Source organism: Dermacentor albipictus, chromosome 10, assembly GCF_038994185.2.
Source record: "Dermacentor albipictus isolate Rhodes 1998 colony chromosome 10, USDA_Dalb.pri_finalv2, whole genome shotgun sequence".
Classification (NCBI taxonomy): domain Eukaryota; kingdom Metazoa; phylum Arthropoda; class Arachnida; order Ixodida; family Ixodidae; genus Dermacentor; species Dermacentor albipictus.
This window is the reverse complement of record NC_091830.1, coordinates 76,956,660-76,976,140: the sequence shown is the minus strand read 5'-3', so window position 1 is coordinate 76,976,140 and position 19,481 is coordinate 76,956,660. Positions and strand designations below refer to the sequence as shown.

The 19,481-nt window shown below is 44.7% G+C and overlaps 1 long non-coding RNA gene across 1 annotated transcript; it reads right to left on the bottom strand.

Annotated features, from left to right (window-relative positions):
• Nucleotides 1–2,571: 2,571 nt before the first annotated feature.
• Nucleotides 2,572–14,140, bottom strand: LOC135897993 (uncharacterized). The gene is made up of 4 exons (XR_010563230.2): nucleotides 14,076–14,140; nucleotides 11,424–11,492; nucleotides 6,160–6,219; nucleotides 2,572–2,780 (listed from the first exon to the last, which is right to left on the bottom strand). It is a non-coding gene; the product is annotated as an uncharacterized lncRNA (long non-coding RNA).
• Between the last annotated feature and the right edge of the window lie 5,341 nt (nucleotides 14,141–19,481).

Sequence of the window (19,481 nt, the reverse complement as noted above, 5' to 3'; positions counted from 1 at the left end):
TTAGAATGCTATTACAACGTACAGGTTTCTACAAAAGTGACGGTAACTGCTCGAAACATTTGATGCGTCGGCTTTTGCGCCTTTAGAAATATTGAGAGGGGGCTCCCATATATATATTCGCAGCGCAAGCACGGCGATGGACGAACCAGGCTAGCGCTAAGGTTGAATTTCACAACACAATTTTCATTCCACGTCGTAATCACACAAATCGTTTGAGGCTTCGTTCAGGGGCACACGCGGGCGTTCGGGTTGGTGCTTCTTGTTGCGTTTGGCGTAAGAATATGGCTAGGAGCAGGCACCACATATGCGCAATGACAGGCAATATACACGCATCATTTCTCTAGACGCTGACGCCGAGCACGGGTAGCGCGAGGATCTTGTTGGGCTGACACGACAACTTCGTGGCAGCCGAATTCCGAATACTGCATATACGGTGAGGGTAGCTATATGAGCTTGTCGATAGGTCATCTTGCAGATTGTTGTAGCACAGGCAGAACGAAACGGTCATAGAAGGTAGATAAGACAACACACATCGCTGAACCACCTGCGAACAGCTGTTTACGTGCGCGATGTCGCACTGAACTACAGTAACCGCCGTCGCGCACCCCAAGACAAATCTTAACTAACGTTTTTAAATGAGTAAACGTACATATTATTTGCTTATAATCAAGAGAAGTCAATAATATTATAGTGTAAACGTTTTATTCACTACAATAAAAGAATTATGCAGCGTGTGCCACGAAACCTGGCACTAAGCAACCCTGGGCGTCGCACCAGTCGCACTGTTGAAATCGCAATCATGTGAAATGAGCCCTCTAAAAATCGCATTGCGACGCGTGCGACAGCACCGATTTTCGTCGTTGCAGTCGCAGCATGTGAAACAGCCTTTAGCGCATTCGCAGCCGCGCACCCTGCTTTGGAGGTAATCTGCCGCGTGTGCAAATAGTGAGCGTGCTGTTGCGTGTGCCGAGGTATGCGTGGCCGGCAGGAGGTCAGGACCCCACTTCACGCAGAGTCAGAGACGAGGAGAGCTTTCTCGGCGAAGAATTCTTTATACAGTATGTACAAGTTGGTGTGGATATCAGGAGAGACCAACCGAGCAGCTCCAAGCTGCTTAAATAACACTTCCCGTCCCCAGATTCCCCAGATAGTCCCTAAGGACGAACAAGTTCGAGAGAGAGAGGGTCCGGGCAGCCTCCGTGGTCCCAACGCCGCTTTCAGTGGCCGGCGCCTCCGGGCACTGCGCTGCGCCGTCAGGCTAATCTGGCGGTTGGTCGGTATGGGGCGCCGGGCAAGTTCAATGGCCCGGCATAAGAAAAAGGGAACGAACGACCTGCAAGGCAAGGTGTCGAAACATAGTCCTTGGGTGGTCGGTAAAAGGGTTGCCCCTGGCGCCGCCGCACGAAGGAAGGGGTGGGGTGCACTGCTGTCCGCACGAGGAGGGGCCGAAAAGCAGTCGGTGGGCCGACGGCCGCTTCCGTCGTTGACGCCGTGCAGCCGCGAGGACACCCACGTCGTCACGTGCCCGAAGCGGGCACCATGTGGGGATTAACGCTGCCTCCACGGTCGACACACCACAGCACTGGCCTCCCGTCAGGCAAATCCCAAGGCACAAACATAACAGTGCCTAGATGGCATGGCTTCATGCAAGTTGTCTTTCTAGGCGGTTGGCATTGACGGTTACGTAATCTCGAGTTTCCTTGGCCCGTTGCAAAAGGAATACCAAGGATTGCCAACCAGCTGCCGGCGCTCTTCACGATAGACGCGGGGGCGGAGTGCGCGCGAAAGCGTGGCTGGCTTCGCTTAATTCGTACCGCCTATGTATGATATTGTCGACTTTGAGTGAAACCGTATCATTCGTCGCCGACTTCCAAATTAATAAAAATTAATGGTTTTCTCATTCGAATTTGCTTGTCTCGATTGCGCGATAATTCGAAAAATTCTACGGCCGCGTTTCGTGTAAGAAAAACCAATCGGCGACTACATTTATTTACCAAGAAAGGTCGAACTTCAATACAACGAAATCTCGATATAACAAAGCAAGTTGCCGATTTCGCCTGCTTCGTTATATGGAGGTTAAACTCTATTTACTTCCTATTTAAAAAACGTCCAGCACCAGGAAAGGTTATGTAAACCTTCCTTCGTTCACCCACAATGCAGTGTGTTTCTTCGTTGCCCTTGGCAGTATGAGGCGCTGTCAAAATTCATAGCGTCACGAAAAAGTGGCGCGGGAAGTTCGAAACGACGTCGCCAATTGTAGTTCGTTTCTTGCATTTTTTGCGACCTACCATGTTTCCGCTCATATTGAGCGCGTACTTCAGAGTATTCCAAAAAGAAACTTATTTATTCATTGAGCTTATTTTTTTTTCGTGTTTGTCCCTTTAACTGCGCCATCGGATAACTGGATCTAATGCAAAGCCTAATTTTCTAGACTTGTTAGGTAACTGCTGCAAAATTTTCAATAACTGCAATTTAGCATTCGACTGTAGTACACGGAAGGTTGTCGCTCAAGATCATACAGCAGGCGTACTGAAGCACCAGCCTGCCGCTGTCGGTAGAATGAATTTCCATGTCATGGTTTTTATTTCATTCTTTAATAGGCGGTGCCGCGCAATCGAAGCACAAGTTGTGGCTTTATTGGAGTTATTTGGCGAGTGCCGCTCAATATCTTTTGCATACGCAGACTGAACGACGCGGTCCCACGCAGTTCCCTGTTTTGCGGCCGCTGTCCTCGCAGCTCTTCGTACAGCTGCCGGTGTTTGGGCAGCCGCCACTTCGACCTGCAAAATGCAGTTGACGCCGTCATGTCACATCGTTCGCGGCCACAGTTTAGAAAACCACGAGGTGTCACCGCTGGCCAGATGGAGCTGCGAGAGACTACGCTGTTCGAGCAGTAGCAAACAGGCTTGGAGTGAGGAGTGTTTAGGTTCTGGCAAGTTGCCTCAGCCGCAAGTTTAAACAGCGCGAAAAGACGACGACAAAAGCTACGAGTGCACACAGGAATAGCGCTGGTGAAGTGAGCAAGTGTTCCTTCACCACGTTTTGTCGCGCTGTTTCAACTAGCAGCATGTGGTTTGGACTATGTGCACTTCACTGTCCAAGCGTCAGTGCCACGGCTTCACAGGCTACGGTCTACACCAGAGAGTTTCATGCAAACGTTACTTCAGGAAACTCTGGCATTACGATCGCTGAGCTTCCAAGAGAAGTGGGCTTAGTGCATGCATGTCTAACCTTCATCTTGTGGCTGTTACCGTTTCTGCGGCTTCACCTACTACGTTTTTGTTTATCTATGTTTTCCCCCACTCACTGTTTTCAAAACACAACAAAGCAATTGGTCTCGGCGCGCATGTGCAATAATTGCAAAGTGTTTTGCTTACGGAGTTATCTTTTGTTGAATATGCTTAGGTTGCTGATTCACAAAGCCAGAAGGGCGAGGTTTGGGGAAATCATTCTTATGCTGGTTGAACCACTATTCTTGCAGCTCCGATAGAAAAACAAAAGGAATGCTTCGGCTTTACATGCCATAACCATCATCTGATTACGAGGCTCGCCGTAGTGGGGGCTCTGGTACACGATTGTTTTTGCCTCCCGACTCCACTGGTAGGCGGCTGTCCCCCACAGCATGAACCGAACCCGCCACCTTGTGCTCAGAAACGGAACGCAACATAGTAGCCACGCGGCTATCACGGTCGGTACCTCCCCTAGACACTTGCGCCAGAATTTCCCTTAGCGATTTTTGTAGTAACATCTATGCTCCGAACAAGCAACGCTCGCTCTATACCACAAGTGCGCGACTTCACCCCCTAGTCAGCTCACTTGTGATCACTTGGACTGTGAGCTATCCGTGTGTCTGAGTCAGTATCAGTGAATCCAAGTTCATGAATCGAAATTCAGTGAGTTCAAGTAGCCTGTGATACGCATAAGGCTCCATTTCTTTTTAAATACCCAAGGGTATGTAGTGAGCATGACGACGACCCTCTCTATCCTCAAGCTCCACCCACTGATCTCAGTTAAGCCTCAGTGAGGACATGTGACTCAAGGGCTTATGTCAAGTAAATAAACTTTTAGTTATGCAAGAGGCCAGGTTATATAATGCATTCAGTTGGCACTTCAGTGCGTAAGAATGGTTCCCTACCCTAATAAACAAACTGTATTGAATCAGTACATGCTTATTGAAGAAGTGTACAGCGTGCCGTCATGCTCCGTGCCTGCCAGGAACTTGCCAGAATTACGTTGCCCGAAGCAAGTGCACCTTTGCCTCCTTACACCATCACTTCTTTACAAGAGTATCATCACAGACATAAGAAAGAAGCTGTTTCGTATACAGAATTTTTTGTAAACCTCGATGCAACATTCGTTAAACCTTAACACGAGCGCGAATTTGTAAACACTACTCAAACTCCAGGAGAGATGGCTCCTGTGCCGTCATCATGAAGGGACTAGAAAACAGCCACTGTATATGAATGACAACGTGGCTGCTGAATCCCCCACGCCAGCGTCACCTCGTGCGCCATTGCAATAATATCTCAGTATGCTCTCAGTGGCTCAACTTAAGCCCCAATAGAATGGCAGTACGAGCACTGGGGCTTATATCCACCTGCCCGGCGTTACGCAAAACGGCACTACACACGGACACTTCTCTATGGTAAACACAATTTTAAGATTTACATGCAGCATCACGCATTTTGATTCACACAGTGAATCAAAATGCGTAATTGACTAACCAACAAACGTTGCAGCCCCTATTACGGTATTAAATAATTTACAACACTAGAATTTACGAATTGCAGGCGGATAGATCAGAAACTACAGTAATTCTGCGAGAGTTTTGCAAACACCCATACTCCTTGTGAATTAAGTCACTGACTATAACTTGTAAATGGAAGATAGCACGGTAAATTATTTATTTAGAATCCTAATTGTTGACTACAATTTCTTGTTGACTAGTCGATTAAAACTTATTTCTGCCCCTTCGTGTAATCCCACTGAATACCTACAATTGTGCTACCTTCTACAGGCGATGTTTGAAAATTCTGTTCAGTCTAGAAGGAAAAAAAAACAAAGGTTATAAATACGGCATGCTAACACTTTTTAATGATATTACCCGCCACAGTTGCCTAGTGGCTGTGGCATTGCGCTAACACTCTTAGACAAAGGTACACTTATTGGAGTGTTTATCTGCCACACAATCATATTCGTCATCTGCCTTGCTTGCGTTTCCTTTCTTGAAAACGCCGTGCCCACTACATTCCTGTCGGCATCAATTGCTACGTCATACCGGGCTCGCAGCGTTAACGAAAGGAAATGCCGACAAGACAGATTACGTTTACTGTTGTGTGGCAAGATACAACCCAAAGGGTGCAATTTTGTTTTAGTGTGTACTGACCTCAAGGTCGCACGACCGACCCCGGCCCCGCCGGTCGTATTTCGACGGGGCAGAAATCCGAAAGACCCTCGGGACCGTACATTTAGGTGCATGTCATAAAAAATTCATCGACGATTACGATACTCTCTTACGGGAAATTTGATAACAGCTCTATACCTGCTTACGTTTCGCGAAACAGTGAGCCAAAGTATTCAAAAAGAGACACGTAACAGAGTCGGCCATCGGTCGAGAATCTCATCTGTTAGCCGAATCATCGGCTTTTACACATGACTCGTGGAAGGCTCCAGTGTAATCGCGGGTGCCGCTTGGCTTCCAGAAAGTACTGCAAAATTCGGGTCGTGCATAAAATCAGGTCACAAAACAATTTCAAACCATGGCAATTGAAACAAGCATGAACGAGAGCTCACGCGAGCAGACGACAGTACGAAAATAGCGCTCCTGCGGAGACCAGATAAGAGTACGCATGGAGAGGTCGGGCGGGTCCGCATAAAACTAGATGAAACCAGTTTCCCGCGCGCACCTCAATGAAGGGGTCGCTTTCATTGGTGCCCGCCGTCCGAGGCTCACGTCTTCCATCTTTCACTGTTGTGCTCGTTCGCACGGTTACGCCGCCGCCGACGTTCGCCGCAGGAACGGGTCATTAAAAGCTACCTTCTAAAAACCGCAGGTGGCAAAATATTCTGGAGTCCCTACTCCGGTGCGCGTCATATCCATATCATGGTTTGACTACACAAAAACAACATAATTCAAACTAATAATATTCATGTACTTACGGACTCGTAGATGCGGCAGGTGTGTTTCCTCCGCTGTTGTGGAGCAGAAGGCCAGAAAAGCTGCATGCAGGCATAACACAATGTGATTGCGCATGACACAAACCATCCCTATCACGAACTCATCAGTACGGAAAGCCTGCTTTGTTGTAAGCGGTATTTCGTGAAATGTGGAAGGGCTGTTACATATAGTACCGCGGGTCCTAGATTCAAGCGATATGGGAGTTTCTAACAAGATATATAAACACAGCCGCATTTTATAGCCGCGAATGACTGGCGAAATCATGCCGAGGCACATCAATAGCTGCCTCGTCTATTGGTAATCATCACCCGATAATACAGGTTGTCACTAGAAGTTGCTACTGCTTAGCAAAGACACGAATAGCGAAAAACTAGAATATTTGTACTCAGCCGATTGGGCGTGAAACGGAAGCTACTCGTAAACACTAAAAGGGATACTAATTATGAGACAACCAATCGCATTACTAAACAAATTGGGCATTAGTTGATTTCACTTTTCTTCAGCAAGGAAACAGAAACAGTACTTCGTTGTCACCATCGTTTTGTTGTTCTATATTTGCGTTATCCCATCGCCGTCTTCTTGGCCTGGTAAGTTACACGCGGTAACATCTTTATGGTACTTTAAGATATATTTCTATTTTAATACAACATCTGCATATCTTTATTGTATGTCGGTGTTCCTGGTTCTTTTATGCTGTCCTTCTTTTGTTTTATCCCATTTTTTCGGTTTTCTGCATACCTAGGCAGCGGAACCGTCCAGATGGACAGCTGGACATATTCTTCTAATATTCATTAGGAAGTTTATTCTTTTCTACAGACTCCGATGTTTCTCCCTTTTAGAATATTATAGAATTTGGTCGCCCTGATGACTAGCACATGAGGGTGAATTGATCCAGTTTCCCGTTTCTACACTGCAGTAAGATCACGTATTGAGTGATTCCTGCGGCAAAATAGAATTCCCCATGCGCCTATGACCATGAGTCTATAGCATTGGCTAACACCGCTAGGCCTAATCTACACAATCACCCAAGCAAATGGAGGGCAGGGTGGTTGCCGCGGCAGATCAACTGATCAAACACGGTACGGTGCGCGTAAAGACGCGGCTTTGGCTCCGAAGTGCGGCAATTAAGTAAAAGCTCGTTAATTCGAACCACAAGGGGAAGCCGTTTCAGTTCGAATTAACGAAAGTTCGAACTAACGAAAGTGAAGGAGGGCAACAGTACACTGCGATTTGGAAGCAGTAGGGCATGTCAGAAATTTGGCGTGTCAGAAAGTGATAGCGTGTGCCGCGGGCACACGCCATCTTCAAGTCGAAGCTCTGGGTCCGACTGTGCCACACCACCGATGTCCACCGAAACGAACGTTAGCCGAGGCTTAACACCATCCTAATGAATCGCGACAGCCGATACCTCCTAAGCTGAAAACAGAGGTGCACAACCGATGAAGACTGCCGAGACAAAGACGCTGAACATGCGAAGGTGGCGAAGGCCCTGATTCGTTGGTTCTTGATTGCAAGCGCAGCTGCGACGTACTTGATTCGCTGTGTTTTGGAGCTTGCCATGCCATCTCCGCACAACATTAGCAGCTGTACAAGATTTGCAAAGCCTCCGAGATTCGCAACGGGCAAGAAGTCTCCGAGGTTACGTAGAACGGAGAGGCGGCAGCCGCCGCTGCCTTCTGGCTGACCCCGCGTCGGTTAGGTTTTTGTCCGATTTTGCCTTCTCTCGCCGTTCTCTCCGTTTCGGAGGCAATACAGCCTTGTGTGTAGGCAGTAGGCGCGTTTCTCTGGCCGTGTGCCCGGCGAGCGTAGTTCGAATTATCCGTGAGGGAACCTTCTCGCATTCGAATTAACGGACTTTTTCATACATAGACTTCTATGGAGCTTGGCCGGGCCAAATCGTACAGTTCGAATTATCCATAAATTCGAATTATTGAAGTTCGAATTAACGAGCTTTCACCGTATATGCAGCTTCCGGTCCTCTCCTTCCTTTTTATTTTTATTTTAATTAACGTAGCATCTGATTTCCCTTATGCTGTATCTGGCTTTGTCGTACGTCTTGGTTCGTAAACTTGTAAATTACTGAGAAAAGAAATCCGAGGACACAAAGCACTGCCTGTGAGTTGTGAGTGCGAACGCATTAATGTACAACTCCGCTGAGCGGTCCTTCGAGTTAAAACTCTTCGCGGGAAAGCGAGCGCGTTGAGACGCTTGTCGAGTTTTGATTTGACTTGAACGAGGCGCAGTTAGAACGCGGGCGACAGCTAGCGCTGAAAGGAAACGCGGGAATACCGCAAGTTTCCGAGAGCGAGAATGAGGTGACGTCACGGCGATACCCTTTCCCCTGAAGCAATAGCATGCTTTTTTTTCTTTATTTCCTCGTTACAGAAATGCCATGCGAATACATTGTTAAAGGAGAATCAGCTTAGCTTATGCTGATTCTCTGAAATTAAAATCGCTTGAATTTAGCCAACTCATCGAACAGCGGCAACCAATCGGGCGGTTCTTTCTGGGCTTTGTACATGCAAGCAGGATTTGCTCTTGCACCCGCCTGCTCCGTTGAGGGCCGAGGCAGCAAGCGTGAGCCAGCGTCACGTGACGTGGCGTCTCAGCCAATGGGAAGTTAGGTGCCGTTTCACTGCCTGCGACGCCGACGGCTGTCTTCGCTAAATGCGTCATTTTACGCTTTCGTATGAAATCAAAATACCCAGCCCCTCGGTTCCCTTTAATCTTCTCCACTTACTTAGAGGCGAGACATTTACGATCGACACCACACGTTATTATTTTCATGTCATTTTATTGAATTTATTTCGTTTGGTTTACGTCGCCACACCACTACACGATCAAATGCACCCTAGTGGTAAGAATAACAGGAAAAGAAACTCCATTTTCTCAGCTTGGCGAGCCGCGACAACTCCAGCTGTCAGAAGCAGCCACAGAACAGACGGTACAGAATAATTTCTAAATTATACATAACAGATCTACATAACAAATATTACAGAGCCATAAATATAAAAAAATATGAAAAACACACTCTTTACTATGTAGTTTTCTGGGATAATAGTTGCAAGCTGTCATCACTGAGTACGATCATAACTGATTTCTTGGGACGAGAAAAATATAACACTTGTAGTCCACGATTCGTACGTGGCCGCGGAATGAACTAATGTTCTGTATGCCTTTCTATGCGAGAAGTGGGATTAGTTAGGTTTGCTCAAGTGCGCATTTTAATTATTTTTTGACAACAAGACCAGCCAATCACGTGAGACAGCCTCTTGCAAAGCCCCGAGATTCAAGCCAGACGTCGTAGTATTTATTCTCAGTGCCAGATTATCCAAGAACAGCGCGCACGAAAAGCGCCATGTATCATCCTCACCGGCCACGTCACTACGTGAACCCTATTCAATCACGAATTATGACACTACTCTTAAGGCTTCCAAATTTATACAGTTTTCTGGAAATATAACAAACGAAAAAAATGTATGTTGCATATAAAATCTTTACATCTACTAAATGATACATTATATCAAGAAATTACTTAGATGTCGCTTACAGGTATAGTCGGATACAACTTTAGAAAAAAGGGGAGGGCCCGCCTGGATGACCGAAGCGCGACAGCAGGTTGCCTCCGCGACTAAAATAGTCCTGCTTAAAAAATCGTGCTCCTGAAACGCGCAATTCTCGGTATAAATAAAGACTTCTGTATTTTGATGACAGGTTTAGTAGAGCTCTCTTGTGCTACAGCACATGCCGGATAGCGACAGAAAAAATAACCCCGCGCCTTCTACAACGCTGCCCGTCGTCTGCTCTTTAGCTTCAGTGCAAGTGACAAAAGTAGAAAGAGCAGCTCTGCATGGCTTTTGCGCTTGTTCGCATGTACACGGCGTATCTACTACTCGTTTTCCAAGCTTAAAATTAATCAGTTGCTATTGAAAAATTACTTATATAAAACGATGCATTTATCGCTGAAGCACACAGCTGACGCGACTTGGCCCAGTTCGAAGCGCGGTCGGCCATCTTCTACGTCGGCGGGGTCACCGGCCGTCCGGCTCATGACGTCAGTCCAGAGTGCGCGCCCATTGGTGGATGCTCGTGTGCGTCCGCGTCGGAGGAGTAAACGCCCCCTTTTTTCTAAAGTTGTATCCGACTGTAGATAGATGCGCTGCCTTCGTAAGCCTGAAACGCTTTTATATACCGTTGTCGGCGACCTTCAGGTGGCATTGAGCCACAAGCCAGAGCCATTATCCGGGCATAGTTGCGAGAGCAAAACGAGATCATCGGGGCAACCAGACAAAACTTTAAAAAGTGCGGTCTCTGGCCCCCAACCCTTTTTGCAGGTCCGCATTATTACGCTAGTAACTCTCCAAACAAGTTACGAAAAATACTCCTTCCGAGCTCTTCCTAATGTTTGTCACAACATCCCACAAGCTGTAACCTTTAGTGCGCTGGTTTCATTTGTCATTTTCAATGGCGACGTTCAGAAAGCGGATACACGGCACCATACACTTAATTGCCATCTTTTAGCGCCGAGACAGGCTTGCCTGTGCTCTTTCAGCGCCAGTGGTCCGAGAGTTTCCCGGCCCGGGTTTTGCGTTGGCTCGAGAGATGGCGCCACGCTGCGTGGCGCCTCCTTTTGGCGCGTTTCTGCTTCTGGCTGGGCAGCTTTCATGTACACCAGTGCACAGTATGATGTGGTGCGGCGAGCTCTGGTGTAAAGTGGTGCGATGCGGCGTGGTGGGTGTTTCTTTGCGGACATGCACTTCACCCATTTTAATATTGTGGCTAGTCTACTTCGCCGGTTTCCATTTCATGCTTATATGTGCTGTCGATTACAAGAGAGCGAACAATCTTTGTTGACATGATAGCCTACGGATGCCAAAAAGAACGCTAGCAATAATACAGAGCAACCATGTGGAAATGTTCGTCAAACCTGGTCGCGATTCAACGAAACTGCAAATGTACGTACTCAATACGCTTATGATATTTTATAGGGTTATGAAAAAAGTACTTTTTCATTCAACGCTATGTATAATTTTTTTATATGGTGTTCACTAGTCAAAATATCGAAAAAGCAGATTGCTTTACCATATCGAGACACTGCTGATGAAAGGGTCGACAAGAGCACACAGACGCTGAACGCAAACGAGCGAATTCAGGGAAATATCAAGCAATCATCTCTTAGTCCATCACATGTGAGCAGGCAACACTCAGCTAAATTGATTGAAATAATAATGTTCGTCTCACTCACCGACCAGGAGTCCAAGAATGAAGGCTACGGAGAAGAACCGCATGTTGGTATTGCGCTGACCTTGTTGATCTGCCAGCGAAATAAGATTCCAATCGCAATGAGTAACATGCCGAGACGCCAACCATCATTCACCCCACTCAATCCGGTGTAACTCCAAATTTAACCTCGTTATGGAGGTTTAATGTGCGAGCAGTCCTGGATTGACAGGCTATAAGCGCGTTTGTTTAACGCACATCAGCGCTACTACATTCTTACATTGCTTACGCTACTTACCCACCCACGCGAATAAAAATGCTATTCTCTCTACTAAAGTTAAACTCCACCATCAGAAAGCCGGATAAAGCAAATTGTTCTGTACAAAAAACACCTAAAAATTATTTATCGACACTCATGTAACCTAACTCCGTTCATATGACGAAATCATACATCGAATTCTCGAGGAACACGCTGCAGAGAAAGTGGACTAATCAGCTGGTCTACACAATCTGGCGCATCGATAACGCCATTGTTAGTGATACTGAATTCAGGGAACAGACAAAAATTACTGACATCTACACGTAGTTTTGTGATCTACAAACGCATTCCTTCCTGACTTACTTCGTCCGTGGAAGAAAACAAATCCCTATCTGACGAACTGCCTAACAAATCTCGTTTGGGCGAGTTTTGGTACATCAAACTATCTGATGTATGGAAACAATGTTTTATATGAAAACTGATATGTGCTAGACAGACAGACAGGCAGACCGACCGACATAGATAGATAGATAGATAGATAGATAGATAGATAGATAGATAGATAGATAGATAGATAGATAGATAGATAGATAGATAGATAGATAGATAGATAGATAGATAGATAGATAGATAGATAGATAGATAGATAGATAGATAGACAGACAGACAGACAGACAGACAGACAGACAGACAGACAGACAGACAGACAGACAGACAGACAGACAGACAGACAGACAGACAGACAGACAGACAGACAGACAGACAGACAGACAGACAGACAGACAGACAGACAGACAGACAGACAGACAGACAGACAGACAGACAGACAGACAGACAGACAGACAGACAGACAGACAGACAGACAGACAGACAGACAGACAGACAGACAGACAGACAGATAGATAGATAGATAGATAGATAGATAGATAGATAGATAGATAGATAGATAGATAGATAGATAGATAGATAGATAGATAGATAGATAGATAGATAGATAGATAGATAGATAGATAGATAGATAGATAGATAGATAGATAGATAGATAGATAGATAGATAGATAGATAGATAGATAGATAGATAGATAGATAGATAGATAGATAGATAGATAGATAGATAGATAGATAGATAGATAGATAGATAGATAGATAGATAGATAGATTTTCCCTCTACCTTTCATTCCTGTGTACAGTCGCATGATAGATCATTCTAGCTCAGGCCGACCTCCTTGCCCTCCCTCTAATGAATTTCTCTCTCCTGTTTTGTAGGCATCACAAGGACTCAATTGCGCAAACATTCGTTCGCGGGAGACATGAGGAAAAAGAACGACTTTCTGCCGATTTCAAGACGTTTGTCGATGTGTGCTCGTCTCAGAGAACTAAGGCATATAAAGTCAACAAAGACAATACAAAGGGAGCGCTAAAGCATCGCCACCACATGGTGGCGGCTCACAATCTAATCCACGGCTAAATTTGCTGTGCGCGAAGAAATGCGGACTGTTTGACGCATCGGTAGCAACAGCAACCATCACTAATATGACACATTAGCGGCTAAGTGCTGGTCGAAGGCCACATCAAAATATCTCTAGCCAAGAATGCCTTAGGCAAGCTGACCTAATACCACACCTGCTGGTTACTAACTTGATTGCTTCTACCTTCCTCTTGGGCAATTCGCTTCCATTCACACCAAATGTTACTCTAGCAGAACAGTTATCTTTTCTACGCAATACATAATAAGGTGTCTCATTCTCCTTCTTCCTTTTAATCCCTACTAGAACATCATCCTACGCGCATTACACTTGTGTGCTTGATACTCATACTATCTCCTAATGCTGACACTCGTATTTTCCTTTCCATGGAATTTCATGGAATTCTTCGTTCCAACATTCTAAGCCATATATGTTTGGCCTCACATATTAGTACTGCAAAAGTACGTTTTATCTATAGGCATATAGGTAAGCCGCCCATCACGAACCACTCTAATCTCGTTCGCACAAAACAAACGGGCATTGCCTATCCTCGAAGCACGGGGAGACGTTACATCCATGTCTCATATAGGGCAGACAATGTTGCACGAATGCTGGAGGGACTTCTCTCACTGAACCTATTCGCGGTGAATAAATAGCGAGTCACATAGGTAAAGAAAAGTATAGCTATGGGTCATGCACACTAATGTAATATTAGGTGGGACGCTCTATATGTCGCCACAAGGGCAAACATGCGTCTCTTGCACCCGAGCCAGTCTATGAACAAGGTTACAGCGACAAAGGGTGATCGGTGAGACTTGATGGGATCTTTGAAGCAGGTTCAGCGAAACTCTGTGATATTGGCCGGAATGTAACCGAGACCTGCTCAGCAACGTGATTTGCGTCGCTTAATGTGATCTTAACAACTAGAGAAAGGAAATTCACCATCATTTACCGTATAAGTGAAGAGTGAAAAGCAGCTTGGTTCCAGAAGACCGGGGTTACCTGGAGCGATGCTTAGCCCGATTGAAGTGTGCCGGCTCCTTACTCGCAAGCTCTTAAATATTAGATCGGCTGTCCGCTGAAGCGAAATTTGCCTTCGTTTTTTGGGCCTTGGCACGAGTGACGTTTCCGTTAGTCGACGCCGGATGCTGCAGGTTATTGTCTTTTGCGTTTAGTGTCATTGCAAGTATAGGTATAGCTGTGCATGATGGGTAAGACGACTGTGACATGAAAGATATGAACCGGTATAAATAGGAGATAGACATGCATATGAGAAACGCGACAGTTGTCAGGGATGCTAAAAGCAAGCTACGAGAGAAAACAACTGTTTGACGACCACTTCCTTTCTAACTTTAATCATTCTGTATGCATCCTTTCTGACAGATTGTCGAGACGCCGGTCGTAGATCCGGACTGCAGCGTGTGCGTTGTCATCGCAAAAAAACATAAATAAAGAAATGGAGAAACAAAAGGAGAAACAATTTGATGAACTCCTTCTTGTCACGATGAACTTCATTTATGTGGTTATCTACATAGCGCTCATACTGTTCGTGAGTGTCTGAATGTTACTGTCTCGTCCTCTGAGGGCTATTGAATGCTATTCAAATTATTTGCGTTTGAAAAAAAAACAAGCTTAAGAACAATACCTTATTCTGGGTTAGTCGGTTCGTCTTGACAGTTTTCATAAAAACGCGATAAAGACGAAGACTCAAGGAGATTGCGCACCAAATCAAACCAAACCAAACCAAGCCAGTTTGGTTTGGTTTGGTGCCTACGCGTATGGCTCAACCCACTACGGGTGATCAGCCATGAATCGGGTGGCAGTAGGTGAGAAGGGAATATTACTTAAATTGAATTTTGTAATTTATAAATGATATCATATAAATACTAATCGTTATTATCAATTATCAGGCTGTAATAATTTAGAATTAGGCTACTATTTTTGTGTTCATATTGAGGAACGTAAAGCAATAAATTTGTCATGGCAGTCTCTTTGTCTCATCAAATAAGGTCCTATCGTAGAGCCTTAGTGCCCACGCCCTAAGAGACAGTATCAAAGGGGGCGTAATGCCCAATCCAAGTTTGCGAAGGCGACCCTCCAGACATCATTTTCTGTACACGTCGAGCCTGCGACATTCTATAAAGATATGTTCCATAGTTTCAAGTTTCTTGCAATAAAAAACAATGAGGGGAAGGTGCCAAACCAGACCTGCGGGAATAAAAATTAACCATTGGTATTCAGGAATGCATTCTAGTAAATGAAACGTCAAATGTTCTTGTTTGACACCTCTTGCTGTGCCAAGGGAATCTAAGGTATGCACATCCGTTTTATTACACATGATTTATCATGCTCTTCACGAGCACAACATTTTCGAAATCTTGCAGCCGTGACGTATGCCGAAGGTTTCAGGATTCTCAATACAGGACTTCTAATAGATGCCTCCGCCAGTGCGCCTGCTGACTCATTTAAAGGGAGTCCCATGTGTCCAGGTACTCATACCAAATGGATGAGGCCGAAATGTTTGGAGATAGATAAATGAAATTCTCAGAGAATGGTAGATGAATCTGGCACTGTTAGAGCAGAACAAACCGTTAAGGAGTCGGTTACGATTCCAGGTGAATAAATAGATGAGGGAAGTTTCCGTAGAGCTAGAATGATAGCCAATAACTCTGCCTGAAATTTTGGCGTAAACTCGGGCATTCGAAGAGAGAAAGGCCAACTTATTGATTTCGAAAAAATGCCCACTCCTGCCTTCTCTTCACTGACAAAAGCTTCTGCGGCCATTACTGTATCTATAGGGAGGTTCTTAAGGTGGTCATCTAACAAACATTTTAGGTATCTAATAGGCAAAAGCTTAGTGTTATTAGGAAATATAATATCGAATTCAACGCTTATTATCGCAGTAGCTAAATTTGTGACAACCACACCACGGATTGATACTTGCAATGGTTCTTATAGCTTCGGCACTAAAATTATCTGGGGACGATGCAGTCGAGACCATTGATTCGCAAAGAAGGCAGTCGGCTCTCAAATGAACACATAGGAGGAGCGTCTCTGGGAAGAAGTGTAGATATTCAGTGATGTCTGGACTGTCAGTATCCGAAATCGAGTTAGAAGAGATAGCAGGTGAGTTTCATAATAAAGAATATCATTTGACACAAATTTTGTAAGGCCAAGACATCGACATAAGGATTCGCGTTCTAAAGGAACGACAGGGCGTAATTTATAAGCAGAACCTTCAGAAAAAAATACGCAACCAAACTTTAATGTAAGCCGGACATACATACCATAAATCATCAGCAGAGTCGCCCTGCGAATTCCAAGGTTTCTGTTGCTGACTCTTTGTAATAAACCAAACCCGTGCTCCTTTATATGCGATGTATTCTATGTGTGTCCACCAATTAAGCTTTTCTGTATAAATCCTTCCCATATATTTCAATGATTGTACCTGTGAATTAATCTCGTGATCATACTTCAGTGTTATCCGGACGGGAAAAGTAAAAGGGAAAATATGATGGCACTTTTGTTGACATTCAGCGACATTTATATTCCGTTATGCCACATTTCCATCTGACTGAAATATGACTGCAATGCTTTCTAAAGGCCACGTATATCGCTTGACACCGAAAAGGTACAATATCACCAGCGTATACGTATACCTGCACATCACTGTGTGTAGGAATATGACTCAGTAAAATATTAAATAAAATGGGAGGGAGTACTACGCCTCCAGGAAATTCCCTTGTCTGTTGGTAACGTTGACAAGAAACACCGTTTTCATAGCAATAAAATGTACGTCCGCTCAGGAAATTACGAATCTATGCGATTATTACTTATGGGAGATTTGTACTTTCAAGTCTGTCGATCAAAATGGCGTGCTCAACACTGTCACACGCCTTCGGCATGTTAAATGTCAATAAGGTCGCCTACTGGTTGTTGCGACAAGCAAGTTGAATTCGGCTCTTCAAATCAATATGAGCACACCAAATTTAGCACCCAGGCCTTTATCCTATTTCAGAGTAACATTATATTGGGTTGCCGCCTGTCCACCTTTCGATATGACAATACAATACTCTCTTTATTAACTTTGCAAGATTCGAAGTGAAATAGGCCTAATGTTTTCTATTGTGTATCCATTGCCCTGCTTTTTAAGAAGCACAATTACTTTGTTGGATAAATCTGTGCATTCGGAATTGAACAATTTATAAATTTAAGTAAACCCTGGGGGCTATCATTTCAATGATATTTTTATTATTGCTGTAGCTATGCAATCAGGCCCTGGAGCTGACGTTGCAAGAGACTCTACCATTTTCAATAATTCTTCTAATGTGACTGCTGCGAATTCATCAGCTTGTTCAGGTGCCGGCATATGATAGGGTAGAAGTGACGTAAATTGACTCTATGAGCCTTTTGAAATCTCCTCTAGTGACTGCACTAATTTCATGGGAGTTATACTAACATATTCTATATTTGTTGGTGGTGAAACAATTTTTTCCACCGTGGAAACCTAAATAGGGCTTTTTAATACTAGACTGTTATGTATAACTGTATGTTTCGCTTTATAATTTTCTTTCGCTATGTCAACTGTCTGACTGAATGTAGCTGCAACAAATTTATAGCCAATCCAATTACGTGGGCACTGGTTATGCAGTAACTTTTTCCACGTTGTTTTTCTTCTTCTGTATTGGCGTTCACAGTCGGGATTCCACTAGGGCGAATAAGTACCACCTTTGGTTAACTGCATACTGAATCTGGATTTTCTATAACTGTGACTTATAAAGGGGCACAAATTAAGTGCCTTTAATTTGTCACTTACTCCTGGATGTTTATTTAAATTTGATGGCAACGAACCTTTAGATTTGCTATAATTAATATAGGTGCGGACATGCTTAATGCGAGAAATAATTTGGCAATCCTGTCATATGTGTTCCTTTCGTCTTCGTCTTTAGCGCGTTTTTATGAAAAGTGCCACGCAAAACAACACCCATTCATAAAGACATCCGATCATTTTGCACCCCATATAAGCGTTAGTGCAAACCATAACGACAATATTACTTAATTATAAGGCCCGCTTATTTCTCCAGGAATAAGAGAGATTATTGGCCAAAATTGGTTATGCGAAATAGTAATTCCATGAAGCCAAAAGTTAATCAAACAAGAAAATCAAATCTTAAACATTCAATTTAATATATTTGTTAATGTGCCTAAATTATCAATGACCTTTCCATTTTTACAGCGAAGCTGTTAAGGCCTATTTTCTCCACTATCGTGTCCGCGGGCAGAAAAAATCGCGAACATAGTGCAACGCCGGGCCGACCGACGGCGAAGGTCACGCAGGGGTTAAGCACTGCCCATACGCGAGCCGATGTGTTTAGAAAAAGTTTATTTCGACCAGAGACGATACGAACACTGAGTCATAATCACGGCACAATTACACCGGGACCGTAACATGTAAGAAACGAAACACAGCACGTTTTCAACGTAACTAATGTCCGAGTCCTCCCGCACCAACATATAAACACATATACCCACGGAAAGGCACAGTTACACATAAACTAAATGCCACATGTACAAAATTATTTTCAATATATACAGTGTACACAATGGTTGTGTACAATGATGATGTGATAGAACACTTTACACAATCTTGAAGTGATGTGCAGGAGATGTGTATATACAAAAATGATCATGTATAAGAGAGGACACACACACAGAAATCACGGGCACCTGCATTCTATGTGCATTAAATGAATACTTCTGATGGTCTGGCTACAAGAACCAGGCTGGACGAAAATTCAGCCATACGCGTCCATCAGCCACCGACAGGAAACGACATGACTACTGTCGAAGGAATTCTTCTTCTCCAAGGAAGAACAACTCCTCCGACAGAAACGACAGTAGCTCAGAGTACCTCCCCATAAGTGGAAACAGAGCGCGGTGACGACGTCCCGTGGCAACTGCCTCGCACCGGTTACGCCATAGACAGAAGGCCCCCGCAGCAATTAAAAGTCGCGCGAAGCCGATCCCAAAGATTGTGCAATGCAGTGCTGACCCTTGGGGGAGGTGAAGCATGCATTAAGCAATCCCCATAGGTGGGCCGATCCTGAAGATCGTGCAATACCGGCCCGACCCGCGGTTGAGTGCAGTTCGCCATTAAGGGGCCCGTATATACAGCTGCGCTGGTCATCCTTTTTCACAGAGTGGAAGGCTACTGAGCTTTTACAGCGACTGCTGTATATGACTAACCTTCCGTACGTTTTGCGGCGTCCGGCAACAGAAAAAATCATCATATGGAGCGATACTGGTGATAGTTCAGAAAAGGTCCAAGCTCAATGGCACATACCCCTATTGGTATGTG